General features: G+C 40.9%; 1 protein-coding gene across 9 annotated transcripts in view; it reads right to left on the reverse strand.

Annotated features, from left to right (window-relative positions):
• The window catches only part of kcnip4a (potassium voltage-gated channel interacting protein 4a), a 1,101,054-nt gene that overhangs the window by 121,692 nt on the left and 953,886 nt on the right, over positions 1-25,476 (reverse strand). The gene's annotated exons all lie outside the window — the stretch shown is intronic.

Raw genomic sequence — 25,476 nt, forward strand, 5'->3', positions numbered from 1 at the left:
CAAATCCCTTCAAAATATATTCAGATGATAGTCTAGACCCTAACTCTTTCTTATTTTAGAGGTAAGTGTAAAGTGTTGCATTCCAGGTACAATACCATTGGTCATACTGCCAGATTTGAGCAAAACACATTTTATTCATACACTATAGTTAAAATATAACAAAAGAAAGAAGAAATTGGGAGAACTTAGCTCTACTGGAAAATTTAACAAAATAATGGATTATTTAACAACTAAACAGTAACTGTTCTTATACAGTAACGTCTCATAAACACATCCTTGTCAAAGGCAAATTCAGAAGATTTGTCTCACATGCAATTCCAGCAGTTGGAGAAATAAATCATTAAGAGAAAACTCAGACAATGAGAGAGTAGCAGGGACAGACGTACTATAGCTTCTATCTAGATTCAAGGCCTATCAACAACAGTTGCTGAAAAATGAAACTAAAAATCCTGGTTCGAATGGAGCTTTCCCCACCCATTCAAACTGCTTCTATTTTTTTCTACTTCTGAAACAAAAACAAGGCCTCACAGGCTGTTTACTTTATGGGCATTCAATAGCCAGCTCGAACCTCTGCATTAAAATTTCTCTTCAAAAAAGAACACAGGCCAAAATATACCTCTTAAAGCTATATTGTCATCAAATTTCAGGATAAAAATTTGCAGTTGATAATCACATGGAACACTGATGTTGTCAAAAAAGAAGGTCGTAGATGAAATGAGTGGGAAAAGCAGTGTGGTAATGTGTGGGACGTCAGCTTTGCACTCTAGAAAAATAGATTGGATTAATTTTTAAGCGGTGAGCAACTTGGCTTTTTAGAAGAATAGAGAGGAATTGGCATGGCGTTGTCACCACTGGACAAGTAATTCAGAGCCCCAAGCTAATGAACTGGGGACTAAGCTCAAAACTCTTCCTCCCAAATGATAAAATATAAATTTAGTAAAACCTAAAATAAGAAAATTACTCATATAGTGAGCATGAGACAATCATTGTAAAAACCCATCAGCTCCATTTTCTTTTGGGAAGGAAATCTGCTGCCCTTAACTGGTATGGCCTCTGCGCACACAGCAACATAGTTGACTCTTAACTGACCTATTAATTTGCCAAGAAAATCCTTTAGGCTCAAGGAACTGTCAGCCTTGACTGCAATGCCAAATAAGAAAGATTCACAATCATTGAAAGATGCATAGGTACAAAATATTTTTAACAAAGCTAATGGAATGTTGACCTTACCTCAAGGGGGGTGAGTTACAAAGGGAAATAGTTATGTTTGGGTTGGACAGAGCCTTTCTCAAACCTCATGTATAGTACTGTATTCAGATTTGAGCACAGAACCTCAACAACAGCAAATTGTTAGACCTAGGAGTGGTAAAATATAGATCACAGAATCATATTTGGATTGAAATGGTGAAATAGTGAGGCCAGTTTGAACAAACTTGGCCAATATTTCCTGGAGTACATAAGATTAAAAGGTAACCTAGATGTGGAATTTAAAATGATTAAAAGATTTGATAGTTTTGGAACTATTTCTTGTGTTGGAGGAAATCGGAAACAAAGGACATCATCTTAAAATCTCAGAAAAAGAAAGAATGGCAGATGCTAGAAATCCTAAACAACAACAGAAATTGCTGGAAAATCTTGGCAGGTTTGGCAGCATCTGTGAAGAGAAATTTGAGTTCTGAAGAAGGGTCAGTGGGCGCAAAATGTTAATTCTGATTTCTCTCCGCAGATGCTGCCAGATCTGCTGAGATTTTCCAGCAATTTCTGTCTTTGGTATCTTAAAATATGATGTAGGCTATTTAGCAATGTCATTAGAAAGTACTTTTCACACAAAGGGTGGCAGAATTCTGGAACTCGTCCCCCAAAAAGCTGTTGAGGTCAAGAGAATTGTGGCTTTCAAGGCCAATAACATTAATGTTTTGTTAAGTAAGACTATTATTATTAATTCCTATTATTAAGTAAGGGATATTTAATCAAAGATAGGTAAATCAGATGATAACAATGTAATTGAATGACTGAAGGAGAATGGGAGCTGAATAGCCTATTTCTGTTCCAATGGCTATGAAGGAAATAGAAAGATAATGATCTTCCTTAATCCAGCAAATCCTACATTAATCCATCAGTCACTGTTCAAGATCTGAAATCTTTTTGAATGAATGATCCAAAGAGGGAATTAACAAGAGTCACAGTGATCTAAGGGTCAAAGTTATTAGTGGAGCTGAAAAGCCTTCTTATTATCTCAAAAAAAGGGTCCAGAAGTCCAGAATTGTTATTTTAATGCAATTTTATCTCTGAATATCTCATTGAAAGTGTTTCAACTGAAAGGAAGCATCAGTTAGACCTCCATGAGTGCGCTGATCATAATGTTGTTACATCTTTGATAGAGTATTGTGAGTTTCTTGGTATTACAATGACACTAGCAACAGCATTAAAGTTTTTAAAAAATAAACTCAGGCTCAGCAATTTAGTGACCTAGGGTAGCACACAACTAGAACATAGAACACAGAACAGTACAGCACAGTACAGGCCCTTTGGCCCACAATGTTGTGCCAACCTATTATCCTACTAAGATCAATCTGCCCTGCATACCCTACATTTCACTTTCCTTCATTTGCTTATCCAATAGTCATTTAAAAGTTTCTAAAATATCTTACTCCACTAGCTCTGCTGGTAGCGCATTCCACATACACACTACCCTCTGTATGAAGACCCTACCTCTGACATCTCCCATATACCTTCCTCCAATCACCCTAAAATTATGCCCCATATTAGAGCCATTTTGGCCCTTGGAAAAAGTTTCTGGCTATCTACTGTATCTATGCCTCTCATCATCTTGTACATCTCTATCAAGTCACCTCTCATCCTTCTTCGTTTCAATGAAAAAAGCCCTACATCCCTCAACCTTTCAAAGAGATTGAGGGTGAAAGCTTCATTTGAAAAGCAACGGGAAAGGACGTGGGATGGAACAATAATCAGGCAGGCTTGACATTGTGGAATTAGCTACCACCTTCCTGTGACCACAGGTATTAAGTTCTGGGTGGGAAGGCCCAAGCTTGACATCCTGTCCTGATACAGCGTGAGGTGCTTAGATGGTCAAATAATGACAACAGAAGGCCTCATCCAGGCATTCTGCAATTCCTTCAGCTCCGGGCTTCGTGATGAAGAGTTGGCTTTTTGTCTGTTTAATCAATGCAGGCTGGCTGCCAGTTTGGGATGATGCCTTCTGACCAGCTCTAGTTTGTGCAAGACCAAAAGATTGGACTGAGGCCAGAGTGTTGGCCTCTGAAAACTTTCATCCCTGCTTTTGCCTTCAAGCTCTTTTTGGTCTTCTCCCCTCAAATCCCAAACCCAGAACTGTCAGTACCACCATAACTCATTTTTCTAATCCAGAATCCAGGCTTTGCAGGTATTCAGCAGGAGACATTGTTATTCTGGACAATAGTTTCACGTAGGCAATAGTTCTGATTCTTGGGCCTAAATTCTCATTGCCTGCTGGTGGGCTTCCTATCAGCTGATTGATTTCCACAAGATTGGGCAGGCCTAGAGATGCTCTTGGCTTTGGTTAGAAACTGGGAACATCCCAGTCCTTAGGCTTCTAATTGGTCCCACCTAGAGAATGGTTAGATTCCCATGCAATTGCTCAGTTATAGGATTAGCTGTTACTTAGGAAAGCATCCCTCTGGGGAAATTTAACACCATTGAACGGTATAGCATTAAAGGAGACCATTAGGCCTATGTGCCTCCAACAGTTTGTTATGGGCTAATGGCTTCGACCCCCTTTCTTTTCTAGGACTCATTTAAACATATCTTTTCAAAGTGCTTGTCCAATTCCCTGAAAATACCTGTCAAATTTAAACACTGTTTTTGGATTTTCTTTTTTTAAAATTCATTCACAGGATATGAGCATCGCTGGCGAGGCAGCATTTATTGCCCATCCCTAACTGCCCAGAGGTCAATTAAGAGTCAACCACATTGCTGTGGGCCTGGAGTCAGCCAGACCAGGTAAGGATGGCAGTTTCTTTCCTGAAAGGACATTAGTGAATCAGATGGTTTTCCCCGACAAGCAACAATGGATTCATGGCAATCGTGAGACTCTTAATTCCAGATTTCATTTTTTGAATTCAAATTCTTCCATCTGCCATGGCAAGACTTGAACCTGGGTCACCAGAACATTACCTGGGTCTCTGGGTTAATGGTCTAGTGACAATACCACTAGGCCATTGCCTCTCCTTCTTATTTGCTACTGTGCTTTAGGAGTCAGTAGCTGGGCCAACAGATAATGCCCATCTCTAGTTGCCTTGGAGAAGGTGGTGGTGAGCTGCGTTCCTCAACCACTGTCATCCATATAATGTAGACAGACCCTCAAAAGTTGGTAGGAGAGACACTGAGAAAGAGTCATTGGACTTGAAATTTTAACTCTTCTTTCTCTCCACAGATGCTGCCAGATCTGCCCAGTTTCTTCAGCAATTTCTGCTTTTGATTAAGCATCAGACTTCAATATATTGTAGCCTTGATGTAATGGACAGTCACTTTCTTTGTAACTGGAGTTTCAAACTTGTCTCCATGTTTGAACTGAGTACATATCAAGATCAGACGTACTTGGTGAAACTCAAACTAAGACCAGTGAATGAATTGTTGTTAAAGCCACTTAATAGTACATTCAACCACAACTTCAAGAATTTTGCTGATGATTGAAAGTAATAAGGCAGTAATTCACTGCTTTGAATTTGTCCAACCTTTTGTCGGGCCATAACTGCACAAACTTTTCTCATTTTCAGATACATTTATATTGATTTTGTGAAAAGGAAATCATATTTATTGAACAAAACAGTAATGAGGCTATGCTTCAAATTTACAGCACATTCATTCAACCATATCTGGTGTTCAGTATTGGCTCCTTATTTAAGGAAAGTTGTCAATTTATTGGAAGCAATTCAGAAAAGGTTTACTAGATTAATACTTTTGTAGGCTGAGTTCCCTAATTAGGAAAGGTTTTTATCTGCTGTAGCTTAGAAAAGTAAAAGTTGAATTATTGAAACATATGAGGGTACATGTCAAAAGGATTTCCTTTCGTGAGAGAATTTAGCACTATTTAAAAATAAGGAGCTGCCCATTTCAGATAGAGATGAGGAGATTTTTCTTTCTCAGAGATAGGTGCATCTTTGAAACTCTCTTCCCCCCTCTCTCTCTCTCTCTCTGTCTCTCTGTGGTGGGAAGCGGTCTTTGAACATGCTTAAGGTAAGCGGGTTATTAAAGATTATCAGGAGTAGTTAGGAATGTGAAAAAATCAGATTAGCCATGGTCTTAATGAATACCGCAGCAAATATGGCGGCGAGGAGCCTACATCTGCTTCTATGCGAATGTTCATATGAATGACCATTTGTACTGTAGCTGTACTGGAACAGTGCAGTTAAATGCCTGGTTCATTTTGAAGCACGAGTCATCAGCATTTCAGCTGGCTTGTAGTCCCAGCTGAAGCTTTTGCTGTATTTAATGTCATTACTCAATTTTTGATTTAACTTGAAGTCAATCAAATCTTCTAAAAACTGACTTCGACATTGCTGGGTCTGCTGGAGGAGGCCAATAGGATCATCCACTTAGTAATTTTGGCTGATGGTGTGTACAAATACTTCAGTCTTGTCTTTTGTGCTTAACTGCTGGATCCTTGACTTGTCTGTGGAATAACTCTCTCAATTTTGATACAAATAAGAATAATTTATCACAAACTCAGGATTATTTAACAAATGTTATTGAATTGCAGAATCATATCTAAAGTTGCATGCTGTGTTTTGAGTTTTGCAGGCACAGATTGGTTGGGTGTGTAAGTGTTCTGTTTATTGTGAATAGCTGAATGGATGTAATGTGCATGATATGATCCACTAATCTTCAGTAAGCATGGTCGACAACCCAACATTCATATTTACCGTATTACTCATTTGTGTGGCAAACAGAACTTCTTTTTCTTTTGATGACAACATCTTGTTATAGTGGTGAACACCATTTGTGTAGCTACTGTACATGAGCAGAGTGAAACGGTAGCTTCAGCAGATGCTCAAGCTTTAGACATAAGTTTTTCTTCTAAAATAATGTGAAGTAGACTGAACACTTTTTAAACAATCAAAACAGTGGGCTTAGACCCTTCCATAGGTTTGCATGATATACAGTGACCATGGTAACCATTGACTGGCAGAACTGCTTGGACGCTTTCAATTTCAACATCAAGCTTGTATGGTGAACAAGTAGCTTGAGCCCTGTTTACAAATATTAACTGATAAGGCCGATCTTAAAGCTTGTGGAATTGTAAGAATCCCAATGAGTGTACTGACCAGAGAAGGTGGGCTTGTGGGAGCATACATAGAATCATAGAATCCCTTCGGCCCAACAAGTCCACACTGACCCTGACAGCACCCCCTAGACCCATCTCACTCTCACCCACCTAATCTACACATCCCTGAACACTATGGGCAATTTAGCATGGCCAATCCAACTTGCCCACACATCTTTGGACTGTAGGAGGAGATTGGAGCACCCAGAGGAAGCCCACGCAAACACGGGGAGAATATGCAAACGCTACACAGACAGTTACCCAAGTGTGGAATTGAACTTGGGTCCCCTGGCACTTTGAGGCAGCAGTGCTAACCACTGAGCCACCATAGCGCCCCTATACCTTTGATTTAACAAAAGCATTATCTGTATAAATAATTTCTAACTAATGTTTTCATGCCATTTTATATGATGCATTGTATAAATAACTGATATAATGAAAAGGAAGCGTAATTAAGTTACAGATTCTTGAGCCCTACAGTCTATCATACAAAGCACAGGTTTAAACATCTATTTAGCTTGTCTACAAAAAATTCCTGGTATAATCCAACATGAAATCTTGCTTCCACATTTCATCATTCTCTGTTTATCCTCCCTTTGTTTGTGTTTCTCTTTCTCCCTCTTAAAGTTTCTTCCTTTCATTCTCATTCCCTCATTCATTTTGCTCGGTGCTTCGACCAGCTTGTAACTCTCCCTCTATTCCCCATTTCATTTCTCCTTGTTCTCCCCTAGTTGGTCTCACTCTTCTTCTCTAAGTTCATGTTGCTCTCTCTTTCTCCTTCCCTGGAGGAGATTTCCAGTCTGTTGTAACATATGATTTTCAGCCTGATGAAGTCATACACTAAGAAGTACCTCTAGTCAAAGTAATTGTTGAAATAAAACTCCGGGCTGGTCAGCAAAATTGTAGTGGCAAAGTATATAATTATATATAATTCAGGCAGAAGAGCTAAGGGAAATAAGAACAGAACTCATCACTTTAAATTGCGTATTAAAAATTCAAGCACTAGCACATAAATGATTCAGAGTAGAGAACAACCCAAAAGGGGAAATCTCCAGGTCAGAAAATGAGATTGGCCAAAATGTGGACGTAAAAAGTAATTATGATGGCCAGACCACACAAGTGAGGAAGCAAATGAGAAGAACAAAAAAAAACAAGCACAGTTATTGAGTTGAAATATTAATTATTTCCTTCCCCTTCCAAGATTTTCTGTTTTAACTTCAAAGAATATAGAAGGAGCTTTAAAGATTAAGTAAGGATCAAGTCTCTGAAATACAGAATGAAAAGGTCAGAGTGAACTATGAGACTGATTGTTCTGAGGAATAGTTTTACTCCACTATTCTGGGGATGATTCAAGACCATGTTGGGGAAAAAAATGGCCTTTTTAATGTAATTTGAAACAAACCTTCTTTTATTGATATATAACTGTTTTACAAAGGTTTTGCCAAGATGCCTTTCATTCTGAACTGACCTGTTTATATTGCACAATATACTGTTTGCCTCTTTTTCAGGTGGTTAAATACCATAGCTATTTATTACCAGGAAACCTCTGCACCATTCCAGAACACAATACTTGTGCATCCTCTGTTCCAGTCCATGTATTCTGTTTCCTTAACTCAAGATTACTACCTTACATTTTCTCTTCTTCACCAACAGCTATTTGGCCCTGCTCTTCGCAACATTCTTTGCAAGTCAGTTCATCTAATTCCTTTCTATCACTCTATAAAAAGCCTCCTGAAATTTAAAATGAATAGACTTTGTCTTTGGACAAAATATAACTTACTGAATTACCAGTGATAATGGGAACTGCAGATGCTGGAGAATCCAAGATAATAAGATGTGAGGCTGGATGAACACAGCAGGCCCAGCAGCATCTCAGGAGCGCAAAAGCTTTTTTGCTCCTGAGATGCTGCTGGGCCTGCTGTGTTCATCCAGCCTCACATTTTATTATCTTATTACTGAATTACCAACTATTTTATGATTTTGCATTGAAGTCAGTAGAAACGAACAGCAAAGCAGATAATAAAGTGGAAACACCCATCTTACAGTACTTCAGAAATTCAAAACCCATAGCATTAACTGAATCTTTAACCATCCTTCAAAATCCATCTTCTTTCTTTTTCAGAGATAATGGGAACTGCAGATGCTGGAGAATCCAAGATAATAAAGTGCGATAACAAAGTGTGAAGCTGGATGAACACAGCAGGCCAAGCAGCATCTCAGGAGCACAAAAGCTGACGTTTTGGGCTTAGAACCTTCATCAGAGAGCTCTCTGATGAAGGGTCTAGGCCCAAAACATCAGCTTTTGTGCTCCTGAGATGCTGCTTAGTCTGCTGTGTTCATCCAGCTTTACACTTTGTAATTTTCTTTCTTTTTCAGTTTGTCTCAACTCTTTCTTTATCAAGTACTAAGTTATTTTTGCCAATGTGATGTTTTTAAGATTGTTGTGGTTGGAGATCTCTTTCCTGAAAGATCAAAATTGAGGAATGGATGGAGTCATGTGATCTACTCTGAATTTGCCTGAGAACAAAACCAGGTTATTTGGTGGATTTGGTGGCAAGAAGGTGCAAAGTATGTGCATGTTTGGACAATGATCAGGGAAGATGTGCTGATGTTGCATAGACTGCAAATCTCAGTGGTTGTAAGTCACAGGAAGCTCTTAGGAATGTCATTTTTTAGAAATGACTATACATTAAACTGTCTGATTAAACACATATTAGAATATAATTGGAACTATAGTAGGTATAAAATCAGCATTTCATCTGGATTACCATGAAGTTGGGCTATGAAAGGTGAACAGTTCATAAGAATCTAATACAATACCAGATTACAGGTTTTCTTAAGCTAACATGGATAGGTTTGCAAGAATTTTGGAGATAGAGAGAGAGAGGAAGAGAGACAGGGGGAGAGGGAGAGGGAGAGAGCAAAGAAACAAAGGCAATGAGTCCTGTACCTTAAACAGAGAAAATTCCGGTCAATGGTTATCATTAAAAGTTTGCCCTGGGATTGAAAAGATTGAGTTTGAGGACTGAAATGAGTTTGGAAGATTTAGCTTGTTTGCCTACAGAGAAGAATCTTCAATTTGCTCCTCGATAGAAAAATCAGTGGATTAGAAATTCAAAAAAAAAGAAGCAGGCTGTCTAAATCTCCGAATAGCTTTGGATTGGTTTCTTGAGGATAAAATGTTAATAAAGAGACAGAGTAAAGTACAACTGTGAAGAGGGACTTTTTGTCATTTTAAAGGTAAAATGGAGGATCATTTATACGGCTTAGAGTATAAATTGACTGCTGAATAGTATTCAGACAACAGAGGTTCTTGTTTGTCAATTACAGCAAAAGTCTTAAAACTTGAAATCTTGCCATGTGATTCTTACAGTCGGCTAATGGAAACTTGAGCCTTCTGGAGATATTCGGTGTCTAGGTGTATCTAGTATTGCGTCATTCTCTTCTGAAAGATATTCACATTATTTCCTCCCTTTTCTTCTTTAAGTTGCTCTATTAATCCTTTTTTTGATGAAGCCTTAGGTCACCTGACTTTATACCTTTTGAGACTAGGCATAAAATTTTGTTAGATAGTACTGCTGGGAAGCAACTTGGTATTTCTTTCTGTTCAAGCCATTCTAAAAATATAGGTTGTCTTTGTTGTTCCCGTAATGTGAATAACAATGTATGCATTAGGTGGAAGAAACAGTTTTGTTGTCTTAATTAATAAATCCTAAACCTTGAAGCAGCAATAAAATATGAAAATTCACAGGAATAAATATTACATCTGCAAATTACTTTGACTCTTTTCACATTAGGCTATTATCATTCAGAGCTTGTGGGCTGCCATGATAATAATCGAACAATTCATTACTCTGCACAGGATTAAGGGGAAATGAAAAATTGTCCTGCAGAATGAACAGCTCAGAAGATAAACTATCACTCTTCTACGCAAAATTATGTTGGTGTGACAAATATGTACTTTATTTTGACGAAAAACTGTCATTTTCCCTCTGATTATCTGGAAGAGAAATGAGAATGGAACACTTAAAAAAAAGATTGAATTTGAAACAATATAAAGAGTACCGCGGAAGAGAAAATGTCAGAGGAACGGCTATTGCTAGAACATTATTTGTGGATAAGGATGAGAACAGCACTTAAAATATCATTCTGTCATAACTTTAAATACAGATTTCACATTTTTCTGAAATTAAAATAATTAAAATACTTGACTTTGATTTGTTTTACTAACATCAATTTATCTTATGTTGAGGTCTCATCTAAGAATCTGCTTGTCTGAGTAACATTCTCCTTTTCATTGAAATTTGTTGTCGAGTTAGCTATTATCCTTATCTAGAAATAATAGCCAACAAGTCAAAAGTAGAGAGATTGAGATAGCAAGGTGTGGAGCTGAATGAACACAGCAGGCCAAGCACCATCTTAGGAGCATGAAAGCTGACGTTTCAGGCCTAGACCAAAGGGTCTAGGCCAGAAACAGCAGCTTTCCTGCTCCTCTGATGCTGCTTGGCCTGCAGTATTCATCCAGCTCCATACCTTGTTATCTCAGATTCTCCAGCGTCTGCAGTTCCTATTATCTCCGATACAAAAGTAGAGAGATTGGCGTTGGGCAAAACCTTTATGAAATGAGTTAGGTTCCAAGTAGGTGTTAAGGGCGTAGAGAGAGACCTGAGGAGGTTGGAGTGGTAACTGGGGTAGGAGAATTCCATAATCTAGTAATTAGCTAGATCAATGGATATCTTCCAGTGAAGGAATGAACAGGGTAGTTCATAAAAAGAAGAATCAGATGAATGGAGGAAGAATTGCATGTAGTTACAAAGATAGAAAAGGAAAAGCCCTAGAGTGATGTTAAGCACATGGCTCAGGATTATAAATATGAAGCCTTGGGGTACCTGGGCAAACACAGGTCAGCTAGGCTAGGTCTCATAAACAAGCAGGATATGGTGCAGGAGTAGATACACTTAGTCGACCATTGGTTGAACTGATATTTGCAGATTGGAGTGAATGGGATATTGGTCAGGAGAACATTAAATAGGCATGTCTGGAGGCAACAAAAACAGAGATAAGGATTTGAGTTGCAGGTGGGTGGAGCCAAGGGGTATGATCAGAGTTGCTCAATGTTATTGAGGTGGAAATTATCAGTACTTGTCACGAAGGCTTAAAGGGTTGGAGATCAGCTGGAAATAAACTTGAATCCTGAGGCTATGAACAATTAGTTGAGTTTGGTCAAGTTGTCGTACAAGAGATGGGATTAGTGATGAGGCTACAGGACCTTGACTAAAATTTGAAAATCCCTTTAAAGGAAAGCAGAGAAAATATATAATCTGAATTTAAGAATTGAAATAACTAATTTTATTCTAATGGAATTATCATTTAAATCTATTTCAGATTATTGTAATGATCTGAATTTGTCAGTTATTCTTTATTTCATGAGTTCATGTGAATTTTGTTTATTCATTCGTGGATGAGGGTGTTGCTGGCTGAGCCAGCATTTATTGCCCATCCCTAATTGCCCCAAATGCAGTTTGGAGTCAACCACTTTGCTGTGAGTCTGGATTCACATGTAAACCAGACCAGGTAAGGATAACAGTTTCTTTCCCTAAAGGATATTAGAGAAACTGATGTTTTTTTTTCTGACAACTGATAATGGTTTGATAGTCATCATTAAACTCTTAATTCCACATTTCTGTTGAATTCACATTCCACCATCTGCTGTGCTTGGATTCAACCTGGGTCTCTGGATTATCAAGCCAAGGACATTACTGGCTCCATCCCTGCGTCTTTGATCTGTCCGTCTCCTCTCCACCTATCTTCTCCTCTATCCATCTTCTATTCACCTCCCCCTCTCTCCCCATTTATTTCAGAAACCACTTCCCCTCCCCCATTTCTGAAGAAGGGTCTAGACCTGAAATATCAGCCTTCCTGCTCGAATGTTGCTGCTTGGCCTGCTATGTTCATCCAGCTTCTCACCTTGTTATCTTAAAACAGGGAAGGTGTCTTTTTATCTTCTATAGAAGCTTTTGCAGTCAGTCTTTATGTTTTCAACAAGCTTCTTTTCATATTTTATTTTGCCTGTCAGAATTAAACCCTTTGACCTTCTCTGTTAAATACTACATTTTTCCTAGTCCTTGGGTTTGCTGCTTTTTTCCAGCCAATTTACATACCTCCTATTTAGCTTTAACACTATCCCTTATTTCCCTTGTTAGCCATAGTTGAGCCAACTTCCCTGTTTTACTCTTACACCTGACAGGGATGTGCAATTGTTGAAGTTCATCCATGTGTTCTTCAAATGTCTGCCAATGTCTATTCACTGTCAACCCCTTCAGGATTCTTGGTTAACTTATCTTAGTCAATGGATGCCTCAAACCATCAAAGTTAGCTTTCTTTGACTTCAGGACTGTAGTTTCAGATTTAATGTGTGACACTCTCCAACTTGATGAAGAATTCTACCATATTATGGTCATTCTTCCCCAAAGGATCTCACACTACAATGTTACTAATTAATCCCCTCTTGCACACAATAAAAAATTACCATTGCAAATAGAAGCCCCATAAATAAAGGTTAGAGAGGACTGTGTATTTGATCAGCATACACATGTAAGTCTGTAAATGAGATGTAAAAGGTATTTAAGTTGGAACACTGGATTTTTTCATGAATATATCTGCAGATGTAAGATTAAAATATTAAAAACATGGAGTTATAAGCTTCACGTAGCTTGCACAACAACCATAGGTATAAAAGAACACTGTATATGATTACACGATCCATGTTTGCTTTGCATACCAGAAACATTAAAGGTTGAACACCGGTTCTGATGAGTTATCTGCTGATAGGTTGGATACGTTAGGTTAACTGTGGGGTTAGGTAGCTGTAACAATTAGTTTCATTGTCCTTCAGCAGAGAGAAAAATGACAATTTGGACTTCTACTTTGATTCCCATTCAGTAATTCTCATTGCTAAATAGGTAAGAAAGTGTATGCATGTGCATGTGTGAATGATAACGGGAACTGCAGATGCTGGAGAATCCAAGACAACAAAATATGAGGCTGGATGAACACAGCAGGCCCAGCAGCATCTCAGGAGCACAAAAGCTGACGTTTCGGGCCTAGACCCTTCATCAGAGAGGGGGATGGGGTGAGGGTTCTGGAATAAATAGGGAGAGAGGGGGAGGCGGACCGAAGATGGAGAGAAAAGAAGTGGAGAGAGTATAGGTGGGGAGGTAGGGAGGGGATAGGTCAGTCCAGGGAAGACGGACAGGTCAAGGAGGTGGGATGAGGTTAGTAGGTAGGAGATGGAGGTGCGGCTTGAGGTGGGAGGAAGGGATGGGTGAGAGGAAGAACAGGTTAGGGAGGCAGAGACAGGTTGGACTGGTTTTGGGATGCAGTGGGTGGAGGGGAAGAGCTGGGCTGGTTGTGTGGTGCAGTGGGGGGAGGGGATGAACTGGGCTGGTTTAGGGATGTGGTGGGGGAAGGGGAGATTTTGAAGCTGGTGAAGTCCACATTGATACCATTAGGCTGCAGGGTTCCCAAGCGGAATATGAGTTGCTGTTCCTGCAACCTTCGGGTGGCATCATTGTGGCACTGCAGGAGGCCCATGATGGACATGTCACCTAAAGAATGGGAGGGGGAGTGGAAATGGTTTGCGACTGGGAGGTGCAGTTGTTTGTTGCGAACCGAGCGGAGGTGTTCTGCAAAGCAGTCCCCAAGCCTCCGCTTGGTTTCCCCAATGGAGAGGAAGCCACACCGGGTACAGTGGATGCAGTATACCACATTGGCAGATGTGCAGGTGAACCTCTGCTTAATGTGGAATGTCATCTTGGGGCCTGGGATAGGGGTGAGGGAGGAGGTGTGGGGGCAAGTGTAGCATTTCCTGCGGTTGCAGGGGAAGGTGCCGGGTGTGGTGTGGTTGGAGGGCAGTGTGGAGCGAACAAGGGAGTCACGGAGAGAGTGGTCTCTCCGGAAAGCCGACAGGGGTGGGGATGGAAAAATGTCTTGGGTGGTGGGGTCGGATTGTAGATGGCGGAAGTGTCGGAGGATGATGCGTTGTATCCGGAGGTTGGTGGGGTGGCGTGTGAGAACGAGGGGGATCCTCTTTGGGCGGTTGTGGCGGGGGCGGGGTGTGATGGATGTGCTGCGGGAAATGCGGGAGACGCGGTCGAGGGCGTTCTCGATCACTGTGGGGGGAAAGTTGCGATCCTTGAAGAACTTGGACATCTGGGATGTGCGGGAGTGGAATGCCTCATCGTGGGAGCAGATGCGGCGGAGGCGGAGGAATTGGGAATAGGGGGTGGAATTTTTGCAGGAGGGTGTGTGGGAGGAGGTGTATTCTAGGTAGCTGTGGGAGTCGGTGGGCTTGAAATGGACATCAGTTACAAGCTGGTTGCCTGAGATGGAGACTGAGAGATCCAGGAAGGTGAGCAATGTGCTGGAGATGGCCCAGGTGAACTGAAAGTTGGGGTGGAAGGTGTTGGTGAAGTGGATGAACTGTTCAAGCTCCTCTGGGGAGCAAGAGGCGGCGCCGATACAGTCATCAATGTAACGGAGGAAGAGGTGGGGTTTAGGGCCTGTGTAGGTGCGGAAAAGGGACTGTTCCACATGTACATGTGAATGTGCATGTGTGTACTGATGTCACATTGGGCTGAGTTCAATAAATTTTGGCATCTCATTTCTGCCCAGGGTCACATGTGAAGAAATGTCAGAACAATGATACATGACTCATAGGCTTTCCAGGAGAAAGAAATTTAAGACGACAAATGTAGGCCCTTGCAGTTAAAATCAAGTAAATTCATAATGGACAACAAAGAGGTGGCAGACCAGTTGAATAAATGCTTTGAATCTGCTTCATTTAGGAGGGCACAAGTAATCCTCAGGAAATGCTAAGGGATAGACCATCAAGCATGAAGGAGGAGCTGAAGGAAATCCTTATTTGTCAGGAGCAAAAACAAAATTTCTGGAAAAGCTCAGTAGGTCTGGCAGCATCTGTAAAGGAAAAAAAAGAGTTTACGTTTTGGGTCCGATGACCATTCCTTAGAATTTCCTCAAAGGGTCTGAAGAAAGGTCACCAAACCCAAAATGTTAACTCCTTTTTCCTTCACAGATGCTGCCAGACCTACTAAGCTTTTCCAGCAACTTTGTTTTTGTTCCTGATTTACAGCATCCACAGTTCTTTCAGTTTTTATTTAGTCCTTATTAGTCAGGAAATGATATTGGGGAAATTTATGGAATTAAAACCCAATAAGTCCCCAGGTCTTGGTGCTGTGCATCCCAGAACACTTAAGGAAGTGGCCCTAGAAATAACGGATGCCTTGGTGATCATTTTCAAACATTCTGTAGAATCTGGAAGAGTTCCAATGGACTGGAGGGTAGCTAAGGTATTTATACTCTTTAAAAAAAGGGGGAGAGAGAAAATGGGCAATTATTGGCCAGTTAGCCTGATATCAGTGGCGGGGAAATGCTAGAGTCAATCACTAACGATGTAATAACTGAACACTTGGAAAGCAGTGACAAAATCAGTCCTAGTCAGCATGGATGATTTTTTTGAGGATGTGACCAGTAGGCTAGACAATGGTGAATCAATAAATATTGTGTATCTGGACTTTCAAAAGACTTTCGACAGCATTCCACACAAGAGAGCAGTGAGGAAAATTAAAGCTCATGGTATCGGAGATAACATTTGACATGGATAGAGATCTGGTTGGCAGATAGGGGGCAGAGAGTCGAAATAAATGGGTCCTTTTCAGAGCAGCAGACAGTGACGAGTGAGGTGCTGTAGTGGTTAGTATTGGAACCTCAGCTGTTCACAATATACTTCTCAATCTGGATGAAGGAATTGAATACAAATCTCCAAATTCGCAGATGACACTAAGCTGGGTGGCAGTGTGTGCTGTGAGGAGGATGCTAAGAGGCTGCAGGGTGACTTGGACAAACTGGCTGATTGGACAAAGACTTGGCAAATGCAATATAACGTGGATAAATGTGAGGTTATCCACTTTGGTGGCAAAAACAGGAAGGCAGATTATTATCTAAATGGAGGCAGTTTAAGAAAAGGTGAGATACAACGAGGCCAGGGTGTCATGGTGGAACAGTCGCTGAAGAATGGCATGCAGGTGGTGAGGAAAGCTAATGGCATGCTCTCCTTCATAACAAGAGGATTTGATTATCGAAATAACGATATTGTGCTGCAGTTATACAGGGCCTTGATGACATTGCTCCTTTGAGTATTGTGTGCAGTTTTGGTCTCCCAGTCTGAAGAAGGACAATCTTGCTAATGTTCACCAGGCTGATTCCAGGGATGGCAGGATTGACACCCGAGGAAAGATTGGATCAACTGGGTTTGTATTCACTGGAATTTAGAAGAATGAAGTGGGATGTCATGGAAACATATAAAATCTTGATGGGAGGGGACAGGTTAGATGCAGGAAGAATGTTCCCAATGTTAGGAAAATCCAGAACAAGGGCTCACAGTCTAAGAATAAGGGGTAAGATATTCAGGACTGAGATGAAGAAGAATTTCTTCACTCAGAGTTATGAACCCATGGAATTCTCTCCCACAGGAAGCTGTTGGGGCCAGTTCATTAGATATATTCAAGAAGGAGCTAAGTATGGCTCAAGGGGTCTGGAATGGATACTGAGATTAAATGATCAGCTGTGATTGTATTGAATGGTGGTGCAGGCTTGAATGGGGCTGAATGGCCCACTTCAGACCTATTTTCCATGTTTCTATGTTTATTATTTGTATTGAGGCCCTGGATTCAAGTTCCACTCTGGGATTTAATGACCAATGAAGGTGCATTTATAATGCTGCCAATAAGTTTGAGTACCAATATGTAAACCATTCTTACATTCAACAATTGTGGGCTGTAAGAATGGGAGATGGCCCTGGTCAATCATGTTATGGAAAGAAATTGGAACCTCAAATATCACTATCCATAGCTTCAGGCTACAAAACATCCATAAAGATGGGTGTTGCCAGAACAACTCTGATGCCTTGGGCATTGTTGATTCAGTTGGCCCAATGGCTGACTTGAATCGAATTGGCCCCTTAAATTGGATCCTTATTCTGGATGGAGCAAATGTGGGACCTAGCTCCTCGTTGTACCCATGTAGAGGTTGTGGTGCTATGGATTGTTTCTACCTTTGGATAGAAAACTCAAGAAATTCAGAATTTAAGATACATGTAAACATTAGAGAGATTAGGCTTGTTCTCCTTGGAGCAGAGATGCTTAAGTGTGACCTCATTGAGGTGTTCAAAATTATGAACAATTCTGACAAGAAGAATATTCTATTTCCACCAGTTGGTATGTCAGTAACTAGGGGGTTACAACTTCAAGACTGTCAGCAAGACACCCTACAGTAAGATGAGGTGGAACTTTGTTGTTGGAATGTGCTGCCTGGGGGATTGGTGGAAACAAATTCCACAAGAGATTTTAAAAGAGAGCTGAAAATATATTTGAAAGGGATGAAGATAGAGGGCTGTGGAGATTGCCTGGAGCTTGGAACTAACTGGGTAGTTCTTGTGGGGTCTAGTACAGACACAATGGGTCAAACGGCCTCCTTCTGTACTGTATATTTCTAGGATTCTATGATTATACTTGGATTTGAACCCCTGATACGGCTATGTGGGAAACCGACGTGCAATATATTTCTGTCTGCCAAAGATTACAATTGATGTGAAGCGTTATCACCTTTTCCCATCAAAAATTTGAATGTCCACATTCAGCAATTTCCTATAGACACTGGACATATAGTAATGTTACCTTCCTGCAATGATATCACAGATCTTCAGCCTGTGCTAGAGTATGTCCTTATGCTCCAAATAGTTCAGCTTTCTAGACTGTCATAGATTTTCTGAATTAACTATAAACAAAAATATAAAATTAAAATACTGCATAAAACTGGACACAGAATGTATAACTAACTTTAGAATCATAGAATAATTACCAGGCCATCAGTTATTACAGCCATTCCACCTGCCATATCTATGATGGCAGGCAGCAAGTAGTACCATTCTTTTTCTTAGTGCATTCACGGGATGAGTGCATCACTTTTAGACAGCATTTATTGCCCATCCTAATTTGCCCAGAGGGCAGTTGAGAGTCAACCACATTGCTGTTCATCTGGAGTCACGCATAGGCCAGACGAGGTAAGGATGGCAGTTTCCTTCACTAAAGGACATTAGTGAACCACGTGGGCTTTTCTGGCAATTGGCAATGGATTCATGGTATTCACTAGATTCTTAATTCTAGATTTTTTTGTTGAATTCAAATTCCACCATATGCCGTAGTGGGATTTGAACCCAGAACGTTATCTTGGTCTCTGGATTAACAGTCCAGTGATAATACCACCAGGGCATTGCCTTCCCTCACCGTGTTTACTCCCTACACCCTAAAAATGGTTCTTTTCTGAAGGCTTTAAGTGAATCATCTTTTATCACATCCCTCTGGAAAACGTTCAAGACCCGAACCACTCGCTTCACTAGGAAACCTATCTCCATCAATTGTTTCTTTTACCAATCTCATTAAGCTGGTGTCCTCCGATTCTTGATCCTCATGCCAGCAGAAACCTTTCATCTGGTTTACTCTGGGCAGGCTTCTCAGGATTTTAATAACTGCTGTCAAATCTCCTCCTAATTTTGTCTTCTCCAAAGCAAAAAGCTGCAGACTGTCTGATCAATCCATGCAACCGCGGTTCCTTATCTCTGGAACAGTTTTCATAACCCATCCTGCACCACCGCTCATACCCTCACAGCCTTCTTAAAATGTGATGCCTAGAAACTGATCAGAATACTCCAGCTGAACCAAATCAGTATGAGAAACACAAGCAGAACTTGAAGAACACGTCTTAAATTATGACCGAGGGGCCCCACCTTTAGACAGCCTGCAAATCTTGATGGTACATTTCCTCCTCAAGACCCGGAAAAGACAAGACGCCCGCCCATTTATGAACTATTCTAAACTTTATTACATGCAGCTGCCATGTGCAAAATCCTCCATTTAAAATCCTGATGGCAGAGGCCCACGGAGACTCTTACATTCTACATTGTGTTTCAGTTTGTACACTGCTTTATCATACATTCCTTTCCTTTGAACACTTTGCTGTTTTATTTATTGGCCCCACTTTCTCAAGTTAGCCTTGCAGATTAATGATTCGTGAGTATAATGCCCAGGTCTCTGCTCAGACGCAATTTCACATTGAACTTGGTCCCAAAGCCTCCCATGGGAATCTCAGCTTCACAATTTTAACCATCTTGTGGGAATTGTGCCTGTACTGTTCCACTCTGATTCAGGGGTGGGGTGGAGGGTTTCCTTAACGGCCCACATACATTTTTCTTTACTTTTCAATCATCTGGATATGTTGTGGCACTCCATCCTGCCTTTCAAAAGGAGGTAGGGGCCCCTGGTGGGAGGACCTCTGCTTGGGAGTACTGCCCCTTACCATCAGGAATTTGACAAGGAAGGCACTGCATGCAGCATTCCATTGCTTGTCTTTTCTGTTGCCTTGAGGAGTCTGTGTTCCAAGTATATAGACTGGGGGAGGCTACAGCCACTGTCATTATTTGCAGGGACTGCTCCTCAAGTCTGAACTTCATCTCGATGCATCCGACGTCTGACCACACAGTGTGGAGGGAGTTGGTGAGGCAGGGGCCTCCTCCTTAGCCTGCGTCTGGGCCTGGCCAAGGTGGTCATCAACAGTTGGGGGCAGGGGCAATTATGAAGTCATTTAACCTGAGTACTTGTTCCTCTCCATAGCTTTGCCCATGCTTAGGTGTTGCTGGGAAGGAAGCACGCAGTGTGGGCCAATACACTCAAAACATTTAATGGTCAGTTGGCTCAGCTGAAGCTAGAGTGAATCATCAATCTCCAAAATGACGTGCTAATTTAATATTTTTCTGAAGAAGGATCCCAACCTGAAATGTCAACTTTTCTGTTCCTCTGGTGCTGCCTGGCCTACTGTTTCTGTCCAGCTCCACACTGTGTTATCTCTGACTCCAGCATCAGCAGTTCTTGTTGTCTCTGCTAATTTAATTAGTGAGGTTTTGTTTGAAACTTTGTTTTTGTTTTGTTAATTTGTCCGTTTAAATGGGCTTTCAATTAGTTAATTAGTTCATTGATGTAATTGATCTTACAAAAGCGTATACCCCCAGGTTCCTATTTTACTTATCATTATCTGATTTCATCTGCTGCCTTTTTATAACCTATTCCAACAGTTTATCTATATCTTTTTGATGTAGAAAACAATGCTCCTAATACATCCACATTTTGTGCTTCAATCCTTCAACTCTGAACTTAAAAGCGGGAATTTCCATAACCAGTCCCAGGGGAACTATACTCCAGTCTGCAAAAACAACTCTTCAACACTATTTTCTGTTTCTTGCCACTCAGACAACTCAAACAAAATAGTAACTGAATTATATTTGCATGTCGCTTTATAATCACCCTCCCCTCTAACTAACATTGACATGTAGGTACAGTATTAAAAGTCCTTGCATATCTTGGACGCTTTTGTCTCATCATATATTTTAACTGTCAAGCAGTCGGATATTTTCTGATTCACAAGTGCTGCAATTCAATGGATCTTTTACTGACTGCAGGTGGCCATTTACACTATTTTCCCAATGGTTCTGTCAGTTTCCAGATGAAATCATGGCGGGAGACTTATAGAACCCACCGACAGATGTTCTGTGTGGGCATGGATATCGGCTGAAAATGTTGCAGACTAAATGTTGATATGTAGTATGAGAGCAAGAATGAATCAACTGTTCTGTTCATCCATTTTTTCGGTGATTTAAGCCCATGCATTTGCACATCTTGCATCCCTCCTTTTAAATGAAACAAGTTCCAATGGTGAGGTTGTCAGTGCGACAGGGAAGACTGGAGATGCACATCAGGACCTCACAGAAATCCCAACATATCTGGTTCTACAGGAATTGCCCTAGAAATTGGAATTCACTTAGGGCAATTACTTAGTATCTGGAAGCCTCAGAAAATGTTCCCAATTCTGAGCGAGTGATGGAGATTTCAGATGGTTCTGAGCCACTAACTCAACAAGTATCCAGGAAAGATTAGAAGGAAAAAAAATCCAACCCCAAGACCTGACAAATCCCACTTTGAACTGACAAGACAATCCCTTGCCTTACCCAGCTGGACTGGACAACACACGCTGACCCTGACACCTTGGCCTACCCAAAGTACTCATCCACTTATCTGACACTGTACTTGCCTCACCCATCTGTACCCCATTGCCATACCCCAGTCACACATTCATCATTCTGCACACCATATGTATCTGCCACCCTCACCCGCCTCACCCACCATGTATGTTATCCACCTCAAGCACATGCTACCCTAACCCACTGCCCACACCCATCATCCCACAGGCACCCTACCCCACACTAAGCTGTCACCTTATCGCCTGCCCTCCTCACCCACAATGTTCCTTGTAATATCCTCCACTGTGAAGTCCTCCAAGGTCCGAGTGTGGCACTTGCTCCTGTGAGTGGATATCAATGCGTCAGCACACTTATTGACACAAGTAGAGCTTCCCAGTAACTGCACTGCATGCTACTTAGAGGCTGGGGAATGGGGTCATTTTTCTCAATTACTTACTTCCTAGCTTAGTACATTCGCAACCCCAGTGGGTAGGAGTGTTAATGAGTATTCATGACTTATGTATGAATGCAAAAATGCTTCACTACGAGGAAGGTCAGGAATTCCATCCCCCCTGAAGAATTCTGCAAACTTAATAACAAAGCTTTAGCCTGCTGTCAGGGAACTGAATTTGTGCCCCCTGCTCAGTTAAGTTCCCCCTCCTACCAATGATGACACAGGAAATTCTGCCCTGGGTTTTCCAATACTAACCTGACAGCAAATCTGAGCCATTACCTCGTCTTTCTTTTCAGAATCAAGAATCTAACCAATTTTTGAAATGTTCAACAAAATCCCCACATACTCCATTTGATGTTAATGTCAACATACAAATTTGAAGCAGGAGTAGGTCATTCCATCCCTCAAATATGATCTGTCACTTGATAAAATTATTTCTGATTTGATTGTAACCTCAGCTCTACTATGCTATCTACCTGCAATAAACTTTGGCTTATTAGTCAAAAGCCTATCTAATTCAGCTTTAAAGATCCTACCTCCTTTGCTCCAAGGGAAGAATAATCCAGACATTCATCATCCTCTGAGTGAGAAACATTTAAGCAGATATTGATAGCAATTGGTAGACTTCTTATTAGATGATTGGTTCATCCCAGGAATCAGTTGAATGAACCTTCTGTTAATTACTTTGAATGCAGTTAAATCCTTTCTTTACTAAGGCGACTAAAACTGTACACAGTAGTCCAGATGTGAAGCTGGATCTTATGCCCTCCCACAGATATGGTTTAGCTGGGTGAGGGGTCAATGGTTGGTGGTGCAAAAAATGTCAGATGGCGAGACCATCACCCTCCCACTTGCCCTTGATCCAATCCCCATAAAACAGTAAGCAGATGACATAGAAATCAGAAGCCCACCCACTGTAAGTCAGCAAAAAGGGCAATTAAAAAACAAAATAAAAAATGAAAAGGGCAATTAAGTTTGATTACAGACAAGTTAACTTTATGCTGCTTATGCCATAACACTGTTGGTTTGGACCAGTGGATAGGAGCTGGAAGGCTATTTACTGAACTGAATTGGCTTCAAAACTCAAAAGGATGCAGGGGGAGCACATCCTTTGCGGTTCTGGGTGCATTCCCTATGTGTATCGGAGGTTGCCTGGCCCTTGCCAAAATGTTACCATCTACTTTGTCACCTTTCACATGGGATCACCAAAATCTATCTTCCAGGCTCTCTCCCATCGTCTCCTCCATAGCAGTGTCCAATATTGATTTCCGGGACCATTGGAGCTGCTGGATCTTCCAGTCAATCACTTTAATAAACACAAAATACTGTAGATGCAAGAAATCTAAAACAAACAAAATGCTTAAGATATTCAGGTGAAGTGTTTTGAAGAGGAGTCATATTGGCTTTGAAATGTTAGCTCTGTTTCTCAGCCCACAGACATTGGCTGACCTATTGTGTTTCTCCAGCACCTTCTGTGTTTTTTTTCTGCCAGTCAGTCAGACTCTCAAGGGCTGGGCCTATGCTCATTTAGGGGTGGAAGTTTTACACTGCTTTGAGACTGCCCAGAAAGTGTTATTGCGGTGGTACAGCAATGATTAATAGCAGTTGGGTTGGGACCAACATTTCTTGTCAGGGCTGAGGCAGGAAAGCAAATGGTACACCCCTCCACTTACAAGATCTAACAAAATATTCTTTTCCATTTCTGGGCAGCATGGTGGCTCAGTGGTTAGCAGCCTCACAGCGCGCAGGGACCCGGGTTCAATTCCACCCTTGGGAAACTGTCTGTGTGGAGTTTGCATGTTCTCCCTGTTTCTGCGTGGATGTTCCTCTGGGTGCTTCAGTTTCCTCCCACAGTCCAAAGATGTGCAGTGTAAGTGGATTAGCCATGCTCAATTGCCAGTAGCGTTCAGGCATGTGTAGATTAGGTAAGTTATAAGGTGATGGGTTTGGGTGGGTGCTCTGAGGGTTGGTGAGCACTTGTTGGGCCGAAGGGCCTGTTTCCACACTGTAGGGATTCTATGATCCATAATATGGATCATAGATTATCGTTCCCAACCCTATTCTCCAGAACTAGATGCAAGTCTTTTGACACCGGTCTTTATTCCAATAAAGGGAGGTCATCAATGCGAAGTGGAATCCCACTTCATTAATCAGACTGTTCAGACTGCTTTAAGTGAATTTTGTTTCCTAAACCTTTTGACTGTAGTTGTTTCCCAGTCTTAAGAGAGTGTGTCATCCTGAATCCTGAACTATATACTTATGGCTTTAACAGCATCAATGCCCATCCAACTTGGTGCTCATTGGATACTCAGCTTTCCTACTGAGATGTGTTTTCTGTGCTCAAGTTTTGGATAATACCTCTAAAATATTTCAGCGTGGCCTGCTCAGAAATGCTGCTCCTATTCATTTTTGTTGTTAATATGCTCCTGTTTTTACTGCGTGGGCAGCTCATGCGAGGGGTTTAATGAATATAAGGTGAAATTAGTTCTCACAGTTTTAGCTTGAGTACGAACAGAATTAGCTATTTGTAGTCTCAGTGATTTTTTTTCATGTATTCTGAGCAAGGAGAATTCCACAAACATTGGCTTACCCATAAAACCTCCCAGTATTTAAAATATTACATGAATATATTCGCATTCTTAATGTTTATTTGCCATTTCACTAAGTTGAAGTATGTTGCACACGTGCAGCAGGTTTCTGGAAATCATTATACATGGTTACAGATATTTATATAACATTTCACTTGCCAGTGTTTTACACGAATTGATAACCTATTTCAATGGAGATGGGAGAAATTTGATGTATGCATGTTAGGTGCTTGCACAATAAAGTTATCAACAGTAATTTAAAAGTTTCTTTTTAGTCTGTCAGTCAGAAAGATTTTCATACCTTAGCTATAGTTTATTATACCTTAATGCTTTTTCTCCTCAGTCATAAATACAATGCACAATACCATACAGCACAGGAGCAGGTCCTTCGGCCCACCAAGCCTGCACCGATTCCCAGTCTGTGTTTAGACATGCTACTTATTGCCTATGTATAGTATCCATCCCTCTGTTTGCCTCACATTCATGTATCTGTCAACATATGCCTTAAATGTTGCTAACATGTCTGCTTCCAACACACCCATGGGCAGTGTGTTTCAGGTGCCAACTATTCTCTGTGTGAAAAATTTCTCCCCTAAATGTTCCGCTTCTCATGTTGAACCTGTGCCCTCTTGAAGGTGACCTTTCCATCCTGGGAAAACGCCTCTGACTGTCCACCTTATCTGTGTCTCTCATAATCTTGTAAACTTCTGTATGCATAATTTGGAGGATACCTAGAATATTGTTGGGTAACAAGCAATTGTTTAACTGCTGACAAATTACCATCAGTCTGCAACACTCCACCAACTAAAACTATTCTTCAACACTTGCCTGCATTAAGAACATTTTGATGATGACGCCTGCTAAAAACGCACGTATCTTTTCTTGTGCAAGTGATGTAAGAGAAATACACAAGAGAATATGTTTGCTAATAAAATAAATAAAATTAAACTTCCTTTAAATTCATTGT

This window comes from Stegostoma tigrinum, chromosome 1, assembly GCF_030684315.1.
Source record: "Stegostoma tigrinum isolate sSteTig4 chromosome 1, sSteTig4.hap1, whole genome shotgun sequence".
Classification (NCBI taxonomy): Eukaryota; Metazoa; Chordata; class Chondrichthyes; order Orectolobiformes; family Stegostomatidae; genus Stegostoma; species Stegostoma tigrinum.